Source organism: Sus scrofa, chromosome 13, assembly GCF_054392235.1.
Source record: "Sus scrofa isolate SSC_HxYL_T2T_F1_AM1 chromosome 13, Sscrofa_HxYL_maternal_Yorkshire_Landrace_v2.0, whole genome shotgun sequence".
Lineage (NCBI taxonomy): Eukaryota > Metazoa > Chordata > Mammalia > Artiodactyla > Suidae > Sus > Sus scrofa.
This window is the reverse complement of record NC_139395.1, coordinates 200102504-200125012: the sequence shown is the minus strand read 5'-3', so window position 1 is coordinate 200125012 and position 22509 is coordinate 200102504. Positions and strand designations below refer to the sequence as shown.

Genomic DNA, 22509 nt, shown 5'->3' with positions numbered 1-22509 from the left:
TCATAGTTAATAGAAACCATTTTCAATAAAAACAAAATATCATGTATCTTGGAATAAATATAAAAAAGATGTTCAGAAACAATAGAAAATATCATACAGCTTTATTAAAGTAATTTCAAGGTCACTTGAATTAAGAAAATGAACAATTCAATCCTTTCTAACCATATATCGAGTCTCATTTTAAATATGTAACAATCAAAACCCTGATTCATAGACATAATATGTACAGAGGACAGCAGGACAAAATAGAGACCCTATTATTTGACAAATCACACTTAATGATATGAGAACTAATGACATTATATTGATAAAGAGAAAGAAAAAAACATACATAACGTGACCACTATGATCCCAACTACACAGAAAAATATATAACCAAAGGAAAACAGTAGTATGTTGGATGATGGTGTGTCAATGTAGGTTGATTAATTGTAACAAATGTAGCACTGGCAGGAGAAGTTGATAATGGTGGAAGCTACGCATGTGTGGAGGCAGGGATGTATGAGAAGTCCTTGTACATTCTACCAATCAATTTTGTGGTGAACCTAAAATTGCTCCAAAAAATAAAATCTATTTTAAAAAGAAGAAAAGAAAAAGAAAGTCAGGAGAAAAAAAGTGGGGGGAGATAAAGTCTTCTATCCATCGACTCTGTAAGAGATGGGAATCTATCCTCTCACCTCTGGTGTTCCTTTCATTGGTTAACGCCGGTTAACATCATTTTGAGAGTTTAAAACCAGAAGTGAATGGTCTTGCCTATATTGCCAAGAAAGAGACATTGCAATGACAACTAGGGCTTCTCCTGACAGTTTATGAATACCTTTAAAATCTTCCCAGGAATATTTGGATATTGGCTATGATTTTCCATTGGTAAAACCTAAAAATAATTTGTCTGCTAAAATCATCTACTATACTTCAATTTTTATACAACTGATCTACTTAACTAGTACCTGATATTTTATATGGTATTTAACATTTGGATTAAGCCTCTCATTTTTTGAACAATTTTTAGCATATATATTTCTTTTCGGTTTCTTTTTTAACTACGTGCATTTTTTTCTATTTTATTTTACTGTTTCATAGCATTTCAATGGATGCTTTATTTTTACCACAATACATTTTAACCATGTAACATACAACTTTTTGGATTATAAAAAAGGATTACTTTTTATAGCAATAGTACATAAGAAATTTTATTGGGGGGGGCAGCATTCTACCAACCAAAGGTGATATATGTCGATTATGTCAATAAATATTCACATGAGATACTTATCTCTATTTAAAATGTGAGGAGTTTTTCTTAAAGGCTTATTTATTTTCTTACTTCCATTTTCAAAAAAAAAAGAAATAAAAGCATTCCCTCTGCAGTACAGTGGGCTAAATATCCGGGGTTGCTGCAGCTGTGGTGTAGGTCACAATTGCAGCTTGTATTCAAGCTCTGGACCAGGAACTTCCATATGCTGCAGATATGGCAAAAAAAAAGAAAAAAGAAATGAAAAAGTGTGCAATATTTTTAAAATTTGCTTTTCAGATTTATTAGAAATTAGTTATCAGATTAAAATAAACTGAAATCTTCTTTGTCCAAAATATTATATAACTGAGGCACACAGTCCCTGATCTTGAAGAATAAGCACCTGTGGAGACAGATGTTTTAATGTTAATATCACATAGGTACTCAAGAATGGGTTGAAACAGTGCATTACAGTAAATGCATACTTTGTGCTTCTCATCAGCAGTGACTGTTTCTATTTCAGAAGATCAATGAAGGAGAAGCCATTTGAGTCAAATCATGAGGCTATAAGAGTAATATCCATAAAGAGAATCACAAAACAATAAAAACAATCTAGTTTGGGGAAAGTATATTAAAACCCAAAGGCTGAATGGCACAAGATGTATGTATAATATCTATCACATCAAGTAGGGAGTGAAAGCAAAAACTTGAAATATCAGTGGAATATTGATCAGAGAGGGCTTAGTATAAAATATTAAGGAGTTTGAATTTTATTCTTAAGAAATTTAATCATGTGACCTAAAAACAATATGTATAGATACCTAAGATCTCTGTGCATGTTCACTGCACAACTCAAAACAATGTGTGTCACTCACATATACTCCAATATAAACGATATGCCCTAGAGTTGTGTAAAATGGTAGCTCTGAAGATAACTGTTCGCAGAATGAGGGCTACATCCATATCAGTGGCAATGGAAAATGAGACTTAAAGTTTAGCCTCGTGGGTATTTGAGATAGTGGTTTTAGAAATATTGAATTAGACAACCAAAGAAGAATGCACTAGTTATCAATGGATTGCTCTTGGCTCCAAATGCACTTTACCTGTTCTCCAATAAAGGAGCTTTGTAGCCAGCACAGTAGGAAGCTTTGTCAGTTGAGAGCACTGGAGGGACACTGCTATAGTAAAGGCTTTCTCTTCTCAAGTCTATTTTGTTGCCCTTTTCCTTTCTTCTTGCTGCCACTGTGCAGCTGTATGAGGATTCTGCTTAAGCCCAGCATGTAGTTTCTTGGCAAGCTTGCAACACCTGCCCAGGTCCTGTGATCACCTTTAAGCTGCCCTCCTAAAATAGACACACTGTGTACCCAGACCTCCAGGTGCCCTGGCAGCCAGCAGGTTCCCAAAGCCTCAGCTCCCTCTCCACCCTTGCTTGCTAGCCTCCATCTGCCTGCACCCTCCATGGTAAGAGTATAATTTATGGAACCCTATCAAGAGCACCCTAGGCTCTTAACACCGCAGCCACCTCTGCACACCATGCTCTCAGCCCACCTGTACAGCAGGTGGAGTATTTTCCAGTCTCTCTGGCTAGAGCAGCCCAGTGAACTTTTCTGGCATCCAATGGGCTGTGACCATAACTTCTGCAAAGGGGACTTGAATCCCAGCCTTGGGGCATGGGCACAGTCATACATATTTGTCCTTTCTTCCTCATGTACTTTCAAATTCTTATTAGATTTTGATCATTTCTTTGCTTATTATTAAGGATTATTTATGTCAAACTTCCTGTTCAAATTGAATTGTAGTTTCTGTCTCCTGATTGGATATGAACTGATACTCAGGACCAAATAAAGGTGGAGGAAAGGGAGAATTGGATGTAATGATAATGACTTTGGTGCAATTTGGTGCAGTAATAATAGAGATGATTTCTGGGAAGATGACTGGGGAGAACAGAAAAATATTATTAAAATACTTATTTCATTGCCTAATAAACAAGTGCTTAATAAATACTTGAATGCCTGAATAACCAACTAGCTAAGTTAATGAGATACTTCATGACAAAAGCACTGCACTCCTTCTTCCACTCTTTGCTCTATGGTTTGAAGTTGTTAATGTATGCAGAAAATATTACTATTTTACATTCATCATATTCACAATACATTTGTGTTTAAATAGGCTTTAATTTGTTTACAATGAAAAATATGTCTCTAGTGTGGCATAATATTTTTGACAGCTTCTCAATTACATGTTAAATATATGTTTAAATTAGCTAGTCAGTATATCTTCTGTTTGCCAAGCTACAGAGAATTTTCTTGACAAAAATTTGTTCTTTGGTCCCACCTTGCTAAATTCTATTGAATATCTCCTTTGCTGTTGTTCTTTCTTCAGGCAGGGGACAATGTAATTGCTTGGGTAAGAACTTATTTATGGCGTTAAGCTTCTAGATCACATTGATTAGAAAATGGGTGTTCCTTAATATCTTCCATTATCTATGTACAAATTATTTCTTTGGTGAAATAATTGTTACAGATGGTTGATTACACGTATTATATAACCTTCATTTTATTTATACTGTGTATATCAGTTTCCTGAGGGAAACTAATGTAAACTAATGTGTACATTAGTTTCCCACCCAATTACCACCAACTGGGTGGCTTTAATCAAAAGAAATTAAATCTCACAATTACAGAGGTCTGACATCTGAAATCAAGGTGTTGGTAGGGCTACCCTTCCTGTGAAGGCTCGAGGGGAGAATCCTTCCTTGCCTCTTCTAGCTTCTTATAGTTCTGGATATTCCTTATTCTTTGGTTGTAGCAACATAATTCTCTCTCTGCTGCCTTCATGTGGCCTTCTTCCCTGGGTGTATGTGTCCTCTCCTCTTCTCTCTCCTCGTCTTCTCTAAGAACACCAGTCACTAGATCTAGTGCAACATTGCGAATGTAATCAATAATGGCATTGAACTGTACATTTATAAAGAGACAAAATGGCAAATTATATATGTCATACCACAATTTAACTAAATTAAAAATTTAATATAATAAAAACCATGCTCGTACCCTTTAAACAGATGAATTACATGGTATATGACTTATATCTCAATCAAGCTGATTTTTTAAGTTCATGATTGGAGGGTGGAAGCATGTAACCATTTAGTACCCTTGTCAATTTCTTATAATATGGAAATAATTATTAAATGATTAGAAAAGTGTGTACCCTCACTATGAAATGCATGGAGTCTGAGCTCAATCTGGGAAATGTGTAAAAATCAATACACAGATGGCACTCTGTAATGCCAATAATCATTTATGCATCTAAATACTTTCAAAATAAGGCTTCCATTAGAAAGATTTGTTAAATACATTCTTTTCACTAAATAAATAAATAGGAGAGAGTTTATTGCAATAATTAAGGTAAGAGATGACTGTGCCTTTGATCGGGGTGTGAGGAGTAGAGGCAGTGAGGTTTAATAGCACTGTTAAAATATCTTTGTACATCCACTTGCAGAAACTCAGTGATTCTGTGGGTCATACACATTTACATAAATAAATCGGCTCAAAGTCAGCAATGATATGAACATTGTGAAAGCCAATGGCCAAATCTCATCTTCCATCTCACAGGATGTGCTCCCTGAGTAAAGATAGATTATCTATACACAGTAGTGGGGAAGCCTTTGGATACAACTGTTGGGGGAAGGTCACCAGGAATTCAGTTTCTGCCATGTATAACCAGAGATATCTACAGGCCACCTAGATGGATATACTGTATAGACAGTCAAATATATACAAAGCTACAGTACAGGAGGATGGTTCAAACTAGAGAAATAAACTTTGAAGAGATATGGTTGGTTCTTTTGCAATGAGGCAAAATAAGATCAACAAGGGAGTGAGTGTATTCAAAGACTCAAAGGAGGCATTTGATGTTAAGAAGTCAGAAAGGAGAGGAAGAAGCAGCAAAAGGAATGAGAAGGGGTAGCAGCAAATGAAGAAGGAAAAAAAAAATCCCAAAGAAGTGGTATCCTGGAAGCCAAATAAAGGCAGCATTTCAAAGATGTGGCAGCAGAGCATGAACTATGGTCAGTATGGCTTCTGGGTCAAATGAAATGAAGATGGAGAATTGACTGATAGCTTTAAGCAATGTGCAAGTCTTTGGTGAGTTTGACCAGAGTGATAGGGATAAAGTAGGATAGTTGCAGAAGTCCCAGTAGGGGACCATAGCTAAAGATGAAAACCTAGGAAACTTTGGGAGGCCACTGTAAGTTGATGATTGTTCAAGAAAGCTATTAGAATGCCATGGAATGAAGCATCCTTGCTTAACTACAAAAACATAAATAAAAGCACAAGATATGCCTCAGGTCATTAAGTGAAAAATAAAATGAGTCGTGCATTCAAGTTCAGCAAGATAATGATCCTTAGGAAGAAGGACAGGAATTTAAGGGAAAGATGACATTCCAAAGTAGGAGACCCTCATATGGAAACCTGAGATGATTCAATTTATTTTAGCATATGTTTCCACACTTTTGCTGATTTGAAGAAGCATCATAACAATCCTAGTTTGACCTCATAGGGTCAAATACTCTCTTTCCTGACATGAGGAGGAGCTAGTGATGTAAGCCTGATGTCTACTCTGAAGATTGAGGAAGAAGGCAGTCTTTCTCCCCTCCCCAACTTTCCTTGGATTATAAAAATGTAGCCCACCTAATGCTCAGGGTAGAGACTCCTTGCCTGCCTGCTTGCATCCTTCACAAGAGTGCTATCTTAATAAATCTATTTCTTGCCTATCACTTTGCCTCTTGCTGAATTGCTTCTGCACTGAGACACCAAAAACCTTAGCCTCAGTAAGTTCATACACCAGGTGAGTAATTCTAATTTTAAAAACTGTGGGTTCAAATCCCAGTCTGGGTTTAGGCTAGGTTCAAGTCAGAGGTCTTTCAGTTTCAAGAGGAAATCTATATAGGTAAACTTGGACAAATCTCAAAAACTCTACGCTTCGGCACCTGGTAATATTAAGTGACTAATGTCCTTCATTCACCAGTATCTCAAATAGGAGAAAACATATCAGAAGTATCTTAAAATTGGTTAAAATATTGTGCAAATTTAAACCAAATATGCCTTTTATTATTAATTGACATTCCATGCATCCCTTTTCTTTGTCAATTAACAAACAACAATTTGCTCCATTTTTGGTTGGGGGTTTTTACTTCTTTTTATATAGATGCTTTTATTCTACATCTTAAAATAAAAAGATATAATTTCTGTGAGGTAATAAGTATTGGAAACTTCACTAACCCTTTCTCTCTCAACCATGCAATTTATGCGTTTCTGTTAAATCTCTGTCGTACTTAGGTTTAAGTCACATTTTTATAGAATCTGCACACATCAAAAAAATTATTCAATACAAGGCAGTGAACAAGCCATTTTTTAAAAAAGTAATATGGATTTGCATCATCTTATAAGTGTAGATGTGAAGTATGTATTTAGTGTAAGATTTATTTTGTTTGAGAACAGTGTTATATAAAATGTATGAGTATCTGATTTTGCTGCTGTTACTAAACTGTGGTTAGAGGGTAAAACATTTAAATATTTCTATGTCAAATCTTCATCCCTGAAATTACTACATTAGTTTAGATGTTTCTCTAAATTCCTTTCAATCTCATAATTTCTATGGTTCACTTCTCAGAATAATGCCCAAAGATATTTGCTTCCATATTTATAGTTACTTCCTTTTTTTGCAACTTTCCTAGATATTTCATTATAAATAATTTTTCTGGTGACTACAGCACCCTTTTTCCATAAAACTATTAAATGTATATTTTAATATAATTTAAATTTAATAGAAAAAAAAGAGTCCAGACTATAGATATTCATTGCACAGGTTGGAGGAAATAATTGTTATTAAAGGATTAACACTAAGAAACTTTACATGAAATCCAAATGATATTAAATGCAAATATTATTATATACAAATAATACTGACCTCCCTTTAGGATCCACTTTTGAAAACAATATTATTGAGATTTTAGCTATAATCAAGGTCTATCAACAGTGCACAAGTATATGAATTAATTATCTACACTTTAATTTCTTTTTTTTTTGTCTTTTTAGGGTGCACCTGGAGCACATGGAGGTTCCCAGGCAAGGGATTAAATCAGTGCTGTAGCTGCCAGCCTACACCATAGCCACAATAACACCAGATCTGAGCTTCATCTGCAACCTACACTACAGCTCACAGCGAAGCAGGATCCCACTGAGTCCTCATGGATGCTAGTCAGATTCATTTCCACTGAGCCACAACAGGAACTCCTCTACTCTTTAATTTCTAAAGAAATCAAATTTCTAGAGGCATTTCAAAAATTGATGAAATATTTTTTTACACAGTTAAATAAATTTGAATCAGCAATTATTATACACTTATTATTTGGTAAACTAATTTTCTAGATGTTGAAGTAGAAATCATGTTGAATAAAACACATTCTGCCTTCAAGTAATTAATAATGCAAGAAAAGAGATAAGATAGAATTATTTATTGTGATTCTAACCCTTGTCAGGTATTGTGTTAGATTCTAGGGATACAGTAGTGAAGATGTAGGTTTTTTCCTTTTGAAGTTTACACTCTAATGGAAATATGTTAGTAAATACATAATTAAAATAATATCTGATAAGTGCTGTGGTGTGGATGAAAAGAGTAAGATGGGAATTCGGGAAAAACCACTTAATTCAACTGTACAGATACAAGGAACGGGTTCTAAGTGAGAATGACATTGCATTCCAAACCTGGAGGAATAGAGAAGGATGAAAGAGAGTTAAAACCTGGTAATAATAGGGAGAGAAGCTTAAATTAAGTAAAAGTAAGGCACATTTGGAGAAGAAATGTGTTTCACCAGATTTTAAAGATGGTGTGTGTTGTGGACTGAATTGCGTCCCCTCCCACGTCCACAAATTTACATGCTGAAGCCATAACCCCTTGTAACTGAAAATGTGATTGAATGTGGAGACAGTATCTGTACAGTGGTAATAAAGGTTTAATGGGTTCATTGGAGTGGGTCATAATCCTATAGCCCTATAGGACACTGACGGAGAAAACAGTGGAGGAAGGAAGCTGTTTACAAACCAAGATGAGAAGCCCTAGAAAAACATCAACTCAGCCAACACTTTGGTCTTGGACTTCTAGCCTCCAGAACTGAGAAAATACATTTCCGTTGTTTAAAGAAATTACACACATTCCTGGTGTGGTTCTTTGTTACAGCAGCTGTAGCATATTGCAAGAGGTTAAAGACATAAGTAAGCCCTACCATAAGGAGTTTTTCGGCTATTTTTTTTTTTTTAAGGTCCACACCTGCGTCATAGGGAAGGTCCCAGGCTGGGAGTCAAATTGGAGCTGCAGCCACAGCCATGCCAGATCTGAGCCATATCTGCAACCTGCACCACAGCTCATGGCAACACTGGATCCTTAACCCACTGAGCAGGGCCAGGGATCAAACCCGTATCCTCATGGATACCAGTGGACATTTCCACTGAACTACAAGGGGAATTGTTGTATTAAAAACAATTGATGCTCACATATGAAGGAGGAAAAGACATTTAGCTATTTTAAATGTTTGCTTTCTTTTCTTTCTTTTTCTTTTTTAAATATGAAACATTTCACAAATTTGCGTGTCATCCTTGTGCAGGGTCATGCTAATCTTCTCTGTATCGTTCCGATTTTAGTATATGTGCTGCTGAAGTGAACACAAAATGTTTGCTTTCTTTAGGCTACATTTAGGCTTTAACGTCCTGGGGTGTAGCTAGAGGCTTATGAATTCAACTTTCTTGACAAAGTGTTTGTATTTACATAAATGTCATTGATCTTTTTCTATCAGCCGAATTTCTATTGGTTCTAGGAGCTAAATCACCAGAAAACTAGTCAGAAATGTCTGTCCAGAGGTAAGGATAGGGAAGAGAGGAAAAAAGCAATCAGGCAACCTGATGGAGTCCTTCCTTAGGGGGATATATTCTATAAAACAGAAGTAAAATGTTTTGTTTTGTTTTTGCCTTTTCTAGGGCTGCTTCCCCGGCATATGGAGGTTCCCAGGCTAGGGGTCTAATCAGAGCTGTAGCTGCCAGCCTATGCCAGAGCCACAGCAACTCAGGATCCGAGCCGCGTCTGCAACCTACACCACAGCTCACGGCAACGCTGGATCCTTAACCCACTGAGCAAGGCCAGGGATGGAACCCGCAACCTCATGGTTCCTAGTCGGATTCGTTAACCACTGCGCCACGACGGGAACTCTAGAAGTAAAATGTTTAATAAACAGCAAATCCCTGACTGTCATATGGAAATATGAGGGATATCCTGAGGTTGAAGACTGTATAGTGAATTTAAAAGATGTCAACTTGTTTCGAAAGTTACTTTTTGAGCAAGCACATCCTAAATGTTTGACCTCCTTTCGAATATAGTATCAGGGACATTGTGAACCTGAAGCTTAGATATCTCAGTTAAATTCAGTTGAACAGGGTCAAAGAAATGTGAGGATAGGGGAACTCATGTTTGATTTGCATAAATTAAAGTCAATATATCCTGTAGTGGTTGAAAAGATATAAAAAGATGAATTGGGGCGTTCCTGCTAGAGCTCAGTGGATTAAGAACCGATAGTTTCCATGCGGATGCAGGTTCGATCCCTGACCTCCTTAGTGGTGAGGCATAAGTCACAGATGCAGCTTGGATCCAGTGTTGCTATGGCTGTGGTGTGGGCCAGCAGTTGTAGCTCCAATTCAACCCCTAGTCTGGGAATTTCCATATGCTGCAGGTGCAACCCTCCTCCTCCCAAAAAATACTGGTAAATAAATAAATAAAATTTGTAAAAAGATGAATAGTGATTGGGAATAAAATGTATAAAAAATAAAGCAGTGATAGGTTTCTGTGTAAATTTGATTCAATTATAGCTACTTCAAAAGAAAGTGCACTGTTTTGTTATTTTGTGGTTTTGTCCCAGTGTAGACAATTGATAAAGAGATATCAATTCTACTCAATGACAACCATTTAATAGCCCATTCAGCTACCTTTGATTTGTGGCTTTTGTTGAACAGAGAAGCTGGACAAATCATGTGGTACTCAACAGATTTGAGAATCTAAGAAATTAATTCATCTGGTGATTGGTGCCAAGGCTGGAATTGCATGTACTTTATCCAGTGAATACATACTGGACCACATGTAAAGAAGAAAAATAAATATAGATGTTCAAGATGGAGAAAGAGACTGGGACTGACCATGGAAGAGAAAAAAAGAGAGAAACAGAGAAAAAAAGAGAGCCACCTTCCATGGTTTCTTTCCATATTAAAGCCTATTTTTTTTTTTATCTTTTCCTGAGTTATCAGGTGTATCATTTGAGTAATCCTATCCCTTGCAATTCACAAACTGAAATAAAAAGTAATTGTGTAGAAAAGGAAAGAGTAATATGAATTTGAAGAATGTATGAGAAGAATAAAATAGGATGGGAAAACAGGAGCCCAGGACAAATCGAAGGTAAGTGATGGGATTTCTGTAAATAAAAGTGTAAAAAGCAGTGCATGATTTTGTTCTGTTACTTTGTTTTCAATTTTAGTCAAAATCTCTATATTGAGTTTGTCCTTTTGTCCTCCTTGAATTGTACTTGTGCAGTGATGTGAAATGGCTATTTCCCAGTGTTGTTTAATAAGTTGCAAAGAATATTGTTTATAATTCTTTCTACAGTGATATCGGTCTACAGATGTCCAATTTTAAATAACTAAATAATGTTTATTTCCCTCTTTTATTCTTTACTAAAATAAACTATAAGAAATACTCTCTGACATTCATCATTGAAACCCAAAGGAAATATTCTTATCATCTTTGAGCATTTATTTTTCGGGGGTAGTTTCAAAAATTTATGCTTTTGATCTTGGCCATTTTATATCTTCTCTATTTACAACAGTGCAAATATATTGGAATATAGTGCTGTAGCATTGAGTTCTTAGTCTGTGTAGGGAATACATTCAGAATGTCATAATCTTTTACTGCATCTACTAGATATATTCACACTTGGGACATAATATGCTCATGAAAATGATGAGCCCCAAAGAGAAAATGAAAATCCCCTCCACACAATGAAGAAATGAAAAGCAGGAAAGATATATATACAGTTTATTTTTGTTGCACTGGGTAATTGTGTGGACATCTTCAGATCCCTAGCAACTGCCAGATTTGATTTTCATTTCATTTTCTGAGAATATTTCTCTGATCCATGTTAAATCACGACCTCCTGGGATATGACATGTTTGATGCGTCATGTTTTAAAATAATGAGACATAACATGTCAAGGATTATTATAGACCGGAAAGCAAACAAAGCAAAGGAGGTAAGAATAACAAGGTACCCCCAAAGCTCCAGAGAACTTATTTCTTGGTGTTTGAAATATGAGTGACTGGTTCAGTGCACTTTCAACTTGGAAATAGAGAAGACTAATAATGTCATTATTCCAGGCTCTGCTTCTACTTACGAGTTACTTTGGATTGCACAAGCAAAGTGAGAAAGAAGCAAAATGTAAAAGAAAATGTCAAGCAATCTCACTATCAACAGACTTTCTCAGAAGCCATAAAATCACAACTTGAAAATTGAACTGATCTAATATTCTACTGAATAAAGTTATGTAGCTAAAATTTATAATCAATATACAACATATGTTTATGTTAAAAATATTGTGCATCCATTCACTCACTTAATAAATCCTTGAGCACATAGTGTGTGCCTGAGTATCTGCATGGAAAGACAGAAAGACTAAGTTTATCTTCTCAGGTTACTGAGAAAAAGAGCTATGAAAACAGAACCCAATCCATCAGTGATGCCAAAATATCTGAGAGGGAGAAAGAGAGAGAAGGAATACAAATATTTCTCAAAATGTTTATAGGAAGACTCTAATCCTCAATCCATTTATCCAGTTATTTTTCTGGAAAATCAATGCTGAAAACACAGATTCACTCTAGTCTCAACCTCATGTGTTCTTCTCAACTAAACATTCATTTGTCACTGATTGAAATATTCTTCTTAGACATTGATTCTGCTACAGACTTGAACCTGCCAATATAGGCAGTCTTTTTCTGAAGCAAGATCCGGATTTCTTTATTGGAGAAAACTGCTCAATCACCCATTTGTGCATGATTGCTTGGAAGCATTATACTTTACCCAAGGCTAGATCAACTTCCAAGATGATTTTACCGTAATTACATTCTTAAATGCTTAGAGGTATCTTGTTTTACTACTTAGAGTGATAGATTTTGTAATAGATGTAGGGATATGGACTGGTACAGCACAGAAGAGGAATTAATTATGAATGTCATAAATGGAGGAAGACCAGGCCATCATACTTAATTGAGAGATGATGAGAAGCCTAATTAAGGCAGTATTATTAGATATAGAGATTAGTGAATGTATTTAGAATAAAATTACAAGAAATAAGACTTTACTATATGAGGAAGTTAGGAGTTCCCGTCGTGGCGCAGTGGTTAACGAATCCGACTAGGAACCATGAGGTTGCGGGTTCGGTCCCTGCCCTTGCTCAGTGGGTTAATGATCCGGCATTGCCGTGAGCTGTGGTGTAGGTTGCAGACGCGGCTCGGATCCTGCGTTGCTGTGGCTCTGGTGTAGGCCAGTGGCTACAGCTCCGATTCAACCCCTAGCCTGGGAACCTCCATGTGCCGCGGGAGCGGCCCAAGAAATAACAACAACAACAAAAAAAGACAAAAGACTATATGAGGAAGTTAAAAAATCATGGTGTCTCATCTGGAATGGGATATTCAATCAATAAAAGGTAAAAAAGAGCTTCCCAGGCAGAAAGACAAACATTAGTAAAAGCATTGACCCATGGAACTTCATTCTGACTAGAAAGGAAGACAAAAATCACTTGGAAGACACATAACCACTGGCTTGGGAGTCAGAGTAACACTTTTCCCTCCTTTGTCTGTCATCCTTATTCAGGATAAAGATTTGTCAATTAATTCATATCTTTAATAAGCTCACTTGTGTGCCCATCATCACCCTACAAGCAAGAAATTAAACCTATGAATAAAGATCATTGCCTACTTCAAAACACCCATATATCAGAGGAAGAAAAGAGAGGCATTTAAGGATAATTATAATACATGTGATAAAGGTAATAAGAGAGGTAGCAGCCAAGAGCAGAAAAAAAAAATCAGTAGCTAAACCAGCCTGGTGGAGCAGAAGAGGGGGGATGGGGGAGGGAGTGGTCGAGGAGGGCTTCACAGTGGAGAAGAAAAAACACCTGATTTATTTTTAAAAGATCAGTAGGAGATTGAAAAGACAAAATGAGAAAGTCACTTTAATAAGAGAAACTGACAATGCTACAGAGATTGTAGGTGATTCTAGAACATAGAGTGTAGCCTGTGAGCAGAGAAAATTTATGGATGAGATAATGTCAAGAGATCATACCAGGAAGGCTCTGTGCTCCATGCTCAGGAATTACACTTTGATCCAGCACCATAAGAATAGTTGTTGAAGGTTTTCAAAAGAAAAGGACACAGCCAGCTAGGTGTGCGAAACAGATCACTCTGCAAGTCTGCGGATGATGGATTTGAGGGTACACTATTAAAGGGAGGGATATCAGGTCACCAAACTTAACTGAGAGATGATGAGAAGCCTAATTAAAGCAGTATTCTTAGATATAGAGATTAGTGAGTGTATTTAGCATAAAAAAAAAATTATGAGGCAAATGTGCCTGCCTGTGTGACTGAGCTGAAGGGAGGAGGAGGGAAGGGAAACAAATCTGAATTTACTGACAGCTTTGTAGCTCTGGTAAATTTATGAACAGTGTTGTCAGCAAATAAGATAAAATCAAAAGGAAGAGGAGAATTGCTGTATAACTTTCAAACTGAACCAGATTATTTTTGTTGCATTTCAAAACACCACTAAAATGGCAAGAAGTATATAGATACACAAGAACCAAACAATGGAGGAGGGGGAAAGAGACGCAATAAAGAAGCAATGTCACTGCATATTTAAAAAACGGGTGAGGGATAGAGTTCCCCTTGTGGCTCAGCAGTAATGAACCCGACTAGTATCCATGAGGATGCAGGTAAGATCCCTGGCCTCGCTCAGTGGGTTAAGGATCTGGTGTTGCTGTTAGCTGTGGTGTAGGTTGTACACATGACTTGGATCTGGCATTGCTGTGGCTGTGGTGTAAGCCGGCAGCTACAGCTCCAATTTGACCCCTAGACAGGGAACTTCCACATGTTGCAGGTGCAGCCCTAAAAACCAAAAAAAAAAAAAAAAAAAAAAAAAGATAACAGATGGACATTTTTAGCAGAGGAAGATGGAATGTAGGTGAAATGAGGGATAATGACAGGAACAAAACTAGTCTAATTTGGTTCTATCTTTTAGGCATTCAGGGTTTGGAGGGACTGTGGGGGGCAGATGGAGTACTAGGGGCTGAAATTAGAAGTACTGGATAAACAGCTATATCTTTACCTCCTGTGTGACCTTAAAGAAACCAGTTTATTCTCTAAAAATATTGAACCAACAAGCTCCGGTCTCCAGGATATATGGCCCAGGGGCAGATAAGGATGGGAAGCATGGAGTGCAGTAGACAGAAAAGAGAGCATAAGTAGAAATCTTCACTCTGGATCTGGTGACCCCCAAGACCCTTCTAGAACATTCCTGGGCTTTTCCCAGAATGCTCTCTGACATGTATACAAACCCTGTCCCATCCCTGGAGTTTGGGAATTTTCAAGAAAAACTCATAAGCAACAGAGGAAATATTTACCCATCAGAAAAGCCTATTCATTTTTTAATAACTTTAGAAAAAACTGATCAGCTAGAATCTACACTGCCCATTCCCCTTATTATTCTATATTATTTTCCTAGGGCTATTGTAATAAATCACTATAAACCTCAAGGGTTAAAACAATAGAAATATATTCCCTCAAAATCCTAGCAAGGAAAAGTCTGTAATCAAAGTGTTGACAGGGCCATATTCCCTTGAAGGCTTTTGGGAAGAATTCTTCCTTGCCTTTTCCAGCTTCTTATAGATCCAGGCATTCCTAGGCTTGTAGCAGCATAGCAATCTCTGCCCCATCTTCGCATGACTTTCTTCCTTGTGTGTCTGTCTTCTTTCTCTTTTCTTCTCTTATAAAGACACCTGTCATTGGATTTAGGGCCCACCCTAATCCAAGATCCTTAATTACAAGTGCAAAGAGCCTTTTTCCAAATAAGGCCACATTCATAGGATCCAGGGGTTAGGATATGAATATACAGAGCTAGGAGCCACAATTCACTATACACCCCACACTCCCAAAGCAGAACATGTTTTTGTTATTCTTAAATATGAGCTGGCAGCCAAGGAATGCCTTGAAGAAGTAAAGAAAAGGTAAATGTAGAAATGAGAGAAAGAGGAGATCACAAGGGGAAGAAATAAGATGAGGTCAAGGTCAATGTAGAGGATTTTTTGTTTGTTCTGGAGAAAGAACCTACTCAACATCCCACACTGGAGAAACGGTGATGGAAACTGATGGAAATTCATTATGGATGGAGAGTAGGAAACCATGCCTGCAGGCCTTGCTTTTTTTGTTGATGTGATGTGTCAGCAGGAAGCACACACTGAAACAAGAGTTAGGAGTAGAAGTGATTTCTGGGGGGGAGGGGCGGATAATGGCTGTAAAAGATAAATGGGGTGGAAGAGGAACTGGACAGAGAGCCTCAGAACACATCATTACCTTTCAGAGTCTCAGCCAACACAAGAAGCACTAGAGCCAAGTTAGGGTAGTCCATATTTGAGCAAACATGAGTAGGCTGTAGTGAACACACCCTGCTCGGTCACTGATGGAAGGCTGCCCTGGAAGAGTGTGGCCTTGACCCAGCTACTGAGGGAAGTCATAGAGGCACTGCCTCCACAGCTTGTACTCCTTCAGATGAATGAAATTTCTTTCTTGGACCAAAGCTCCAAATTGGCTACTACCACTTGTAGAAAATATGTTCATTACAAGTAAGTTACGGCAATGATTTTATAGAGTAATTGGAAAGAATGACACATAATAAATTTTAAAAAAATCACACTATGAAATATTGGAAGCTAAATATTTGGAGACTAGAATTATGTGATTTCAGAAAAAGACAATGATATGACTGATGAAAGAACACAGAGAGACACATAGGATATTTTCGTTGGAAACATAATATATGAGCATGTTGAGAATGTTTATGTTCCTTAGGCGATAACACTGTATTTTCAGATGGTGATATGATTTCACAGATCCCTAAAATTCCCCATTAAAAATTGGCTCATATCACCTTCAAGTAGTAAAGATTTTTTCCCAGCATAAAAATCTCTTCCTGCCATCCTCACAAGTGATTTTTATCTTCTGCTGCCTCACTCTTACCACAACCATACAGGACACGCAGACACATATATACACACTCACTTGGATACAGCAATTAAATGACATCTGGCTCCTTGGAAGCCTTTAAGTGGTACCAAAAAAAATTAAAAAAAGAAGTTGTAGCTCAGCAGTAATGAACCTCACTAGTATCCATGAGGACGTGGGTTTGATCCCTGGCCTCACATAGTGGGTTAAGGATCTAGCATTGCCGTGAGTTGTGGTGTAGGTTGTAGTCATGGCTTGGATCCCGTGTTTGCTGTGATGTAGGCTGGCAGCTACAGCTCTGATTTGATCCCTAGCCTGAGAACTTCCATATGCCATGGGTGTGGCCCTAAAAAAGCAAAATAAATAAACACATAAAAGTAAAAAAAGAAAGAGTAATCTCCCAAACTTTCCTAACTGTCTACTCTGAATTAGGTGAGGCAAAACTTGACTCATCAGGGAATACTCACTAGTAGGCTGTGCCTACAGCTTGACTAAAGCTGACTTCTGCAAGGGCAAGAAAAACAGTAGGGCAAGGAAAGTCAAGGAAATCAGGAAGAGGGAAATATATGAATATATGAAAAGAGAAAAAAATAAAGAGATGTGGTGAAAGAGGATGGCAGTGATGAAGATTGATTACTGCCCCAAATATCTTAGTTTTTATATAGTGACTTGGACAAGGGATAATTTATGAACCAAAAGTTCATTTTCAAATGAATTTGGTACTAAAAATAATTTTAATAGAAAAAAAATATATATGGGAAAATACTTGATTTTGGAGTGGAAATTATTACAGAACTTTTGAACATAATCTGATAACCTACCAATTTATAGCTGCTTATTTAATAAACAGCATGCCAATATATGATATTATACCACTACTAGTCATTTCCTTCCACTATTAGTGGAAGAAATTTTCATATATTAAGGGATGAGGAAGTCATTTTGGCTTACACATGATTTGCTTTGCCTTCATGTAACTAAAACAGGTTGTCTTATTGGCCTATCAAGCATACACTTTTTATCTGTTTAATCATTAAAGTAAAGATTGTTGCCCACTAGTCAATTATACAAAGGGTTAAGGGCAACCAACAGCTATCACCCACCCACCAAAATTTTTCCCTGAGGAGAATTCAGGAAAAAAAAATAAACACACCAGGATATACCATTCTGTGATTTGAACACATAGCCCATAGGTAATTGAGATGCGTATCTCAGGAAGAATTTTAATGACTCTCAATTCTTGTATCTTCCCAAATAGAAAGTCATTAAAATCATGAACTTAAGATACCTGTTCTTTGTGAATAGCAGTAATCTTTTGCCAAGACCTACGCTTGATGGTATTATTTCCTAGCCAAAATACTCATACAGATGCTGGTTCTTCTTCTACCTCTTAGAAGCTGTCCCCTCAAGGCTACTGTGAAGCTGTTTCCAGGGCCTCTTGTCCTCAATTTGGCTGGAATAAAACTCTCTTCTATTATTATTGTAGATTGTTTATTATTTGCACTGACAATCTATAGGCTTGTTAAAAAAAAAAAGTTATGTGGTTCAAAAGACAAAAGGAAAAAGGAAAGAAAATGAATTCCAGCTCCTTTGCTAGGCTAACCCACAAATTTCATTTACTTTTGTGTATGCATTCACCATGCACTCTTCTGGAGGTCCACAGTGGCCACAAGAAGGCCTAAACCCTGAGAGGGCATTCCCAACCTCCCCCACCCCAACCTAAACTTCACCTACCCTCCCTCTTATCCTCCTACCCCTGCCAAGATTTTCATAAGCCTGGATCATGTTTATGTTAAGAGCACTAAATTGGGGTACTAAAAATTCATTAACATTTATTTTTATTGTTTTATATGTTGTGTTTTCTTATAAAGATACGTATACTTACACAAAAGTGTGAAAGAGACACTCTTTTCAAAGAAAGACTAACCACTGAATAAATATATAGTATCTTTACTGATTGAGGGGAAAAACACACTGAAAATGCTAATAAACATGGAGAGAAAATGATAAAGAATACTGGGGACAGCCAAAGAAATAGTATCCAAAGAGCACCAGGAATTTGCAAGTAAATATATTAAGCTAGAAATTTGGAACAATATAAAACTATAAATAACACTGTAAAAGAAATTCTGAGTTCTTTTAATGAAAAACTTTTGTTAAGTCCTACTTGCTTGCTAGTGAGTTAAAGTTGTTTTGCAACCCATTATGTCTATTTCTTACATGAAAGTCATAGTTCTTCACAGGTGTTAAAAGTTGAAAAGCAAAAAGTTCTGTTGACAATGCAAATATAGTAAACCAATTATAAACATGACAAAAATATCTTAAGGTGAAAAAAGTAGCTTTTATATTTTGTTGCTGTAAAATGTTCAGATAGCAGTTGAATGCAAGGGAAAATAAACCCTGTATACAACCAATCTTTGTAAATATCCTTACCTACAACCAAAGCAATAAAGTGTCACAATGTCATTTACAAATATATTTGCGTGTCCATATTAATTCATAGAATTATATACTATATATATATACACACACGTATTACTTCATACAATTATTTTTCCTTACGTGAAACAGAAAAAAAAAAATGAAAGTAACCAAGTAGTATTAACTTGCTCTCAAGAAAAGAGTGTTTATAAAAAATAACTAAAAATTGGTTGTATTAATTACTTTACAAGATGAAGACATATGTTTTGATGCATTACTTAAAAACTACTCCATATCATCCTGGTTCATAACTCCCACTACACCTGTATGGCAATGTTTCAAAATGTAAATAATTCTGAAGAAATGGAAGTGAGCATCTTCCTGGATAATGTGAATGAGTTGCCTCGGAGGCACACAAGTAGAATATAAAGAGGGTAACTGACAATAGTGATAATTATTAGTCTTTAATACTCTATCTTTTGAGTCTTCAAATTGTGTAAAATTACCCCCAATGCATGTAAGTGTGAAGAAAGGGTTAACTTGTCCAGTGCTACACCCCTAAAGGAGAGATGCCTAGAGAAGGTACTGGTCAATCCCAAATCCACTGCTTACTGGACAAAAACAAGGTCAACCTCAAAGCTTGGATCTTGGTCCTAATTCACCCATGAAAAATAAAATAGCAAGGAGTTTGCCACATAAATACAACTGCAATGTTGCATGCCTTATACCTCAGACACCAAAGAGAGCTTCCCAGGAGAGGGCGTTTTCCCCTCTGAACCACAGGCCCATCCACAACTGAGCTGGCAATAGGGATCCCTGGATTAGAGGTTCTGAACCATGATATCACTTTTATTTTATTTTATTTTATTTATTTATTTGTTTGTTTGTTTGTTTATTTATTTATTTTCTTTTGAGGGCCACACCCACGGCATATGGGGGTTCCCAGGCTAGGGGTTGAATTGGAGCTGCAGCCACTGGCCTACGCCACAGCCACAGCAATGCCGGATCCAAGCCACGTCTATGACCTATGCCACAGCCACAACAACGCCAGATCCAAGCCACGTCTATGACCTACACCACAGCCACAACAACACCAGATCCTTATCCCACTGAGCAAGGCCAGGGATCAAACCTGCATCCTCATGGATACTAGTCAGATTTGTTTCCACTGAGTCATGATGGGAAGTATCCAGAATGTCTCTTTTGTACGTGGCCCCTGCTACAACCAGAAGAGAAACTCTCTGTTTCTTTCCAAAAAGCTCCACAACCCAAGGGCTGTGGCCTGTTTCCCTATATCTCACTTCAGGTACTGTGAGCTCACTTCGGATTTCTATCAGTTGCCAGAGCATGCGACTGGTCAAAGGGGCATGCATGCTTGTTATTAATTTTCATCTCTGCAGGTGTTAACAAATGCTGCTCTAGCAAACCTGATATCTCTGCCTGAATATTTGCCCTTTTTAGCATGAGAACCAGAACACATACATTTGGATTCACATAGAAATCACTGTGTCCCAATTCAGATTCCTCCAACAGAATCCTGGCTAATGACAGCTTGGAGTCTTTTAACATTCTGGTTGAACAAGAATGTTCTTTGTCCATTTTTTCACTTGGATCACAATGCAATCAGTTGAACAGTAACATACATAATATAAATAAAAGGTCGAGACATTTAGTGTATACTTATGTTTTATTTGCTGAAAATGATTTACTTCAAGCTACCATTTAATTTTGTTTGTAAAAAGAAAAGTGACAAGAGAAAGATGGGGCTAGTGTTTCAAATATTAACTTCCCTATTTAACATTTTCCCCCCTAAGGCAAGTCTCTCTTACAAATATGTGATAAATGAGAAAAAGGGAAAAAGACTTATTGGTTTGGGACTAAGAGTACAGCTATGTAACTGAACTCATCATTTTTCATTTTTTCTTTTCATGCAGTGCGTTTTTTGCAGGGTTGTTCAAAATTGAAAGTTAAGTGGAGCTAAAAAATAACATATAACACTTGTTTTACAATCAATATATGATGTTTCTGACAAGCCGAAAGAAATGGTCAGTTTAAAATTATTAATTAAATACAGGATTCTGATTTAAGATGCAAGCAAATCTTTAAACTCTTTATTAAAACAATTGGACCTCTATATCTAATCAATGTCTCAATTGAAATATTAAATAATGTAATTTATCATTTATGAATTACTGTATTGCACTGAAAATGGATTTAAATGACACCATTAAAATAATGTCACCATAGAGGAGCACTATAATTGATCTGACTCTCAGTCAATTTCAAATACTTGAAATTAAGATGGAATAAATCTTCACTTTGCTATATTCCTCAATTAGTATTGATATTTTATGAATCATTACCTTTTGGTTGCATTACAAATACTGTGGGACACTCAATACTCTAAGCATAAAAGCAACTCTTGTTCCTTTAGTCTAAATCACTTGCTTTCCTTGGGTGACAGAATTCAGGTTTGCTGAAGAGGTACTGATTCCTAGGAAATCACTCAGTAGGTAGTTGCTGAGTGAAAGAAGTAAGATTAGGCAATAAATATGAACAAGTAATTGTGATGTCATTAAGAAAGTTTAATATAAATTCCTTCCATGGAATCTGCAAATGAACTAAATGCTGTGCTGTTAGAATGGTTCAGGATGACCTGTACTCAGCTACCCTTTGCTTCTTCCTCTCCTCCACTCTGGCTTCTTTCTTTGTGTTTCGTTTCCATAACCACACCACGTTCCTTCCTATCTCCAGCATATGGAGTAGTCTTTATCTAAATATTCTTCCACTTTATCTATTTATTCTTTATAATCATTCCTCAGATCTCACTGCAGAGAACTTTCCTTTCTTCCTCAAAGTCAAATGCCCCTCTTCCATCATTTCTTAGTACTAAATATTTTGCCTTTTCCAATTTTAAGTTACATATTTACGTCTGCCATTAACTTTTTTTTGTTCCTTTTTAAGGTGTAAGCTCTATGCTGGTTGGCATAAATTTTTTGTTGTTTTGTTCAGCCTTTACTTCAGGAGTAAAATAACAGACAAAGAGAAAGCACTTAATATTTGTTGAAGGAATGAATAGGTGAATATATGCATATGAATAAGAAAATATAAAAATTAGTTGTGCAGTCTACTAATAATGTTACAGATTAAGTGAAATACCTAAGTATTTTAGTGTGCTTATTGGTATATTTGTGCCATGGCAAAGAGATGTAGAGGGATCACAGTCTGTCCAGTCTCAGTCATAATCAGGTCCATCCTGCCACTGCTGCCAATACCCATCCACACATATTTGCAGACATTCCTTTAGCATCATAACATGTTAGCTGGATCCTGGGAATGGGGAAGATAGAATGTACCTGTCCAAAGATGAGAGTGAAAATGAATATTTATGTATGGAGTATATTAAATAAATTCTGAAGCATAAGACTTGGTTGTCTCTGTGTTTTGATTTAGTTAAATAATTATATTCCCATCAAAATGGAAACAGATTTCAGAAACAACTAG

The 22509-nt window shown here is 36.6% G+C and overlaps 1 long non-coding RNA gene and 1 other non-coding gene across 4 annotated transcripts in view; both read right to left on the bottom strand.

Annotated features, from left to right (window-relative positions):
- LOC146397833 (uncharacterized) overlaps window positions 1–22509 on the bottom strand; it is a 430149-nt gene that overhangs the window by 297449 nt on the left and 110191 nt on the right. The window lies entirely within an intron of this gene.
- LOC146397835 (U6 spliceosomal RNA) lies at window positions 8844–8949 on the bottom strand. Its single transcript, XR_014825422.1, has one exon. It is a non-coding gene; the product is annotated as a U6 spliceosomal RNA (small nuclear RNA).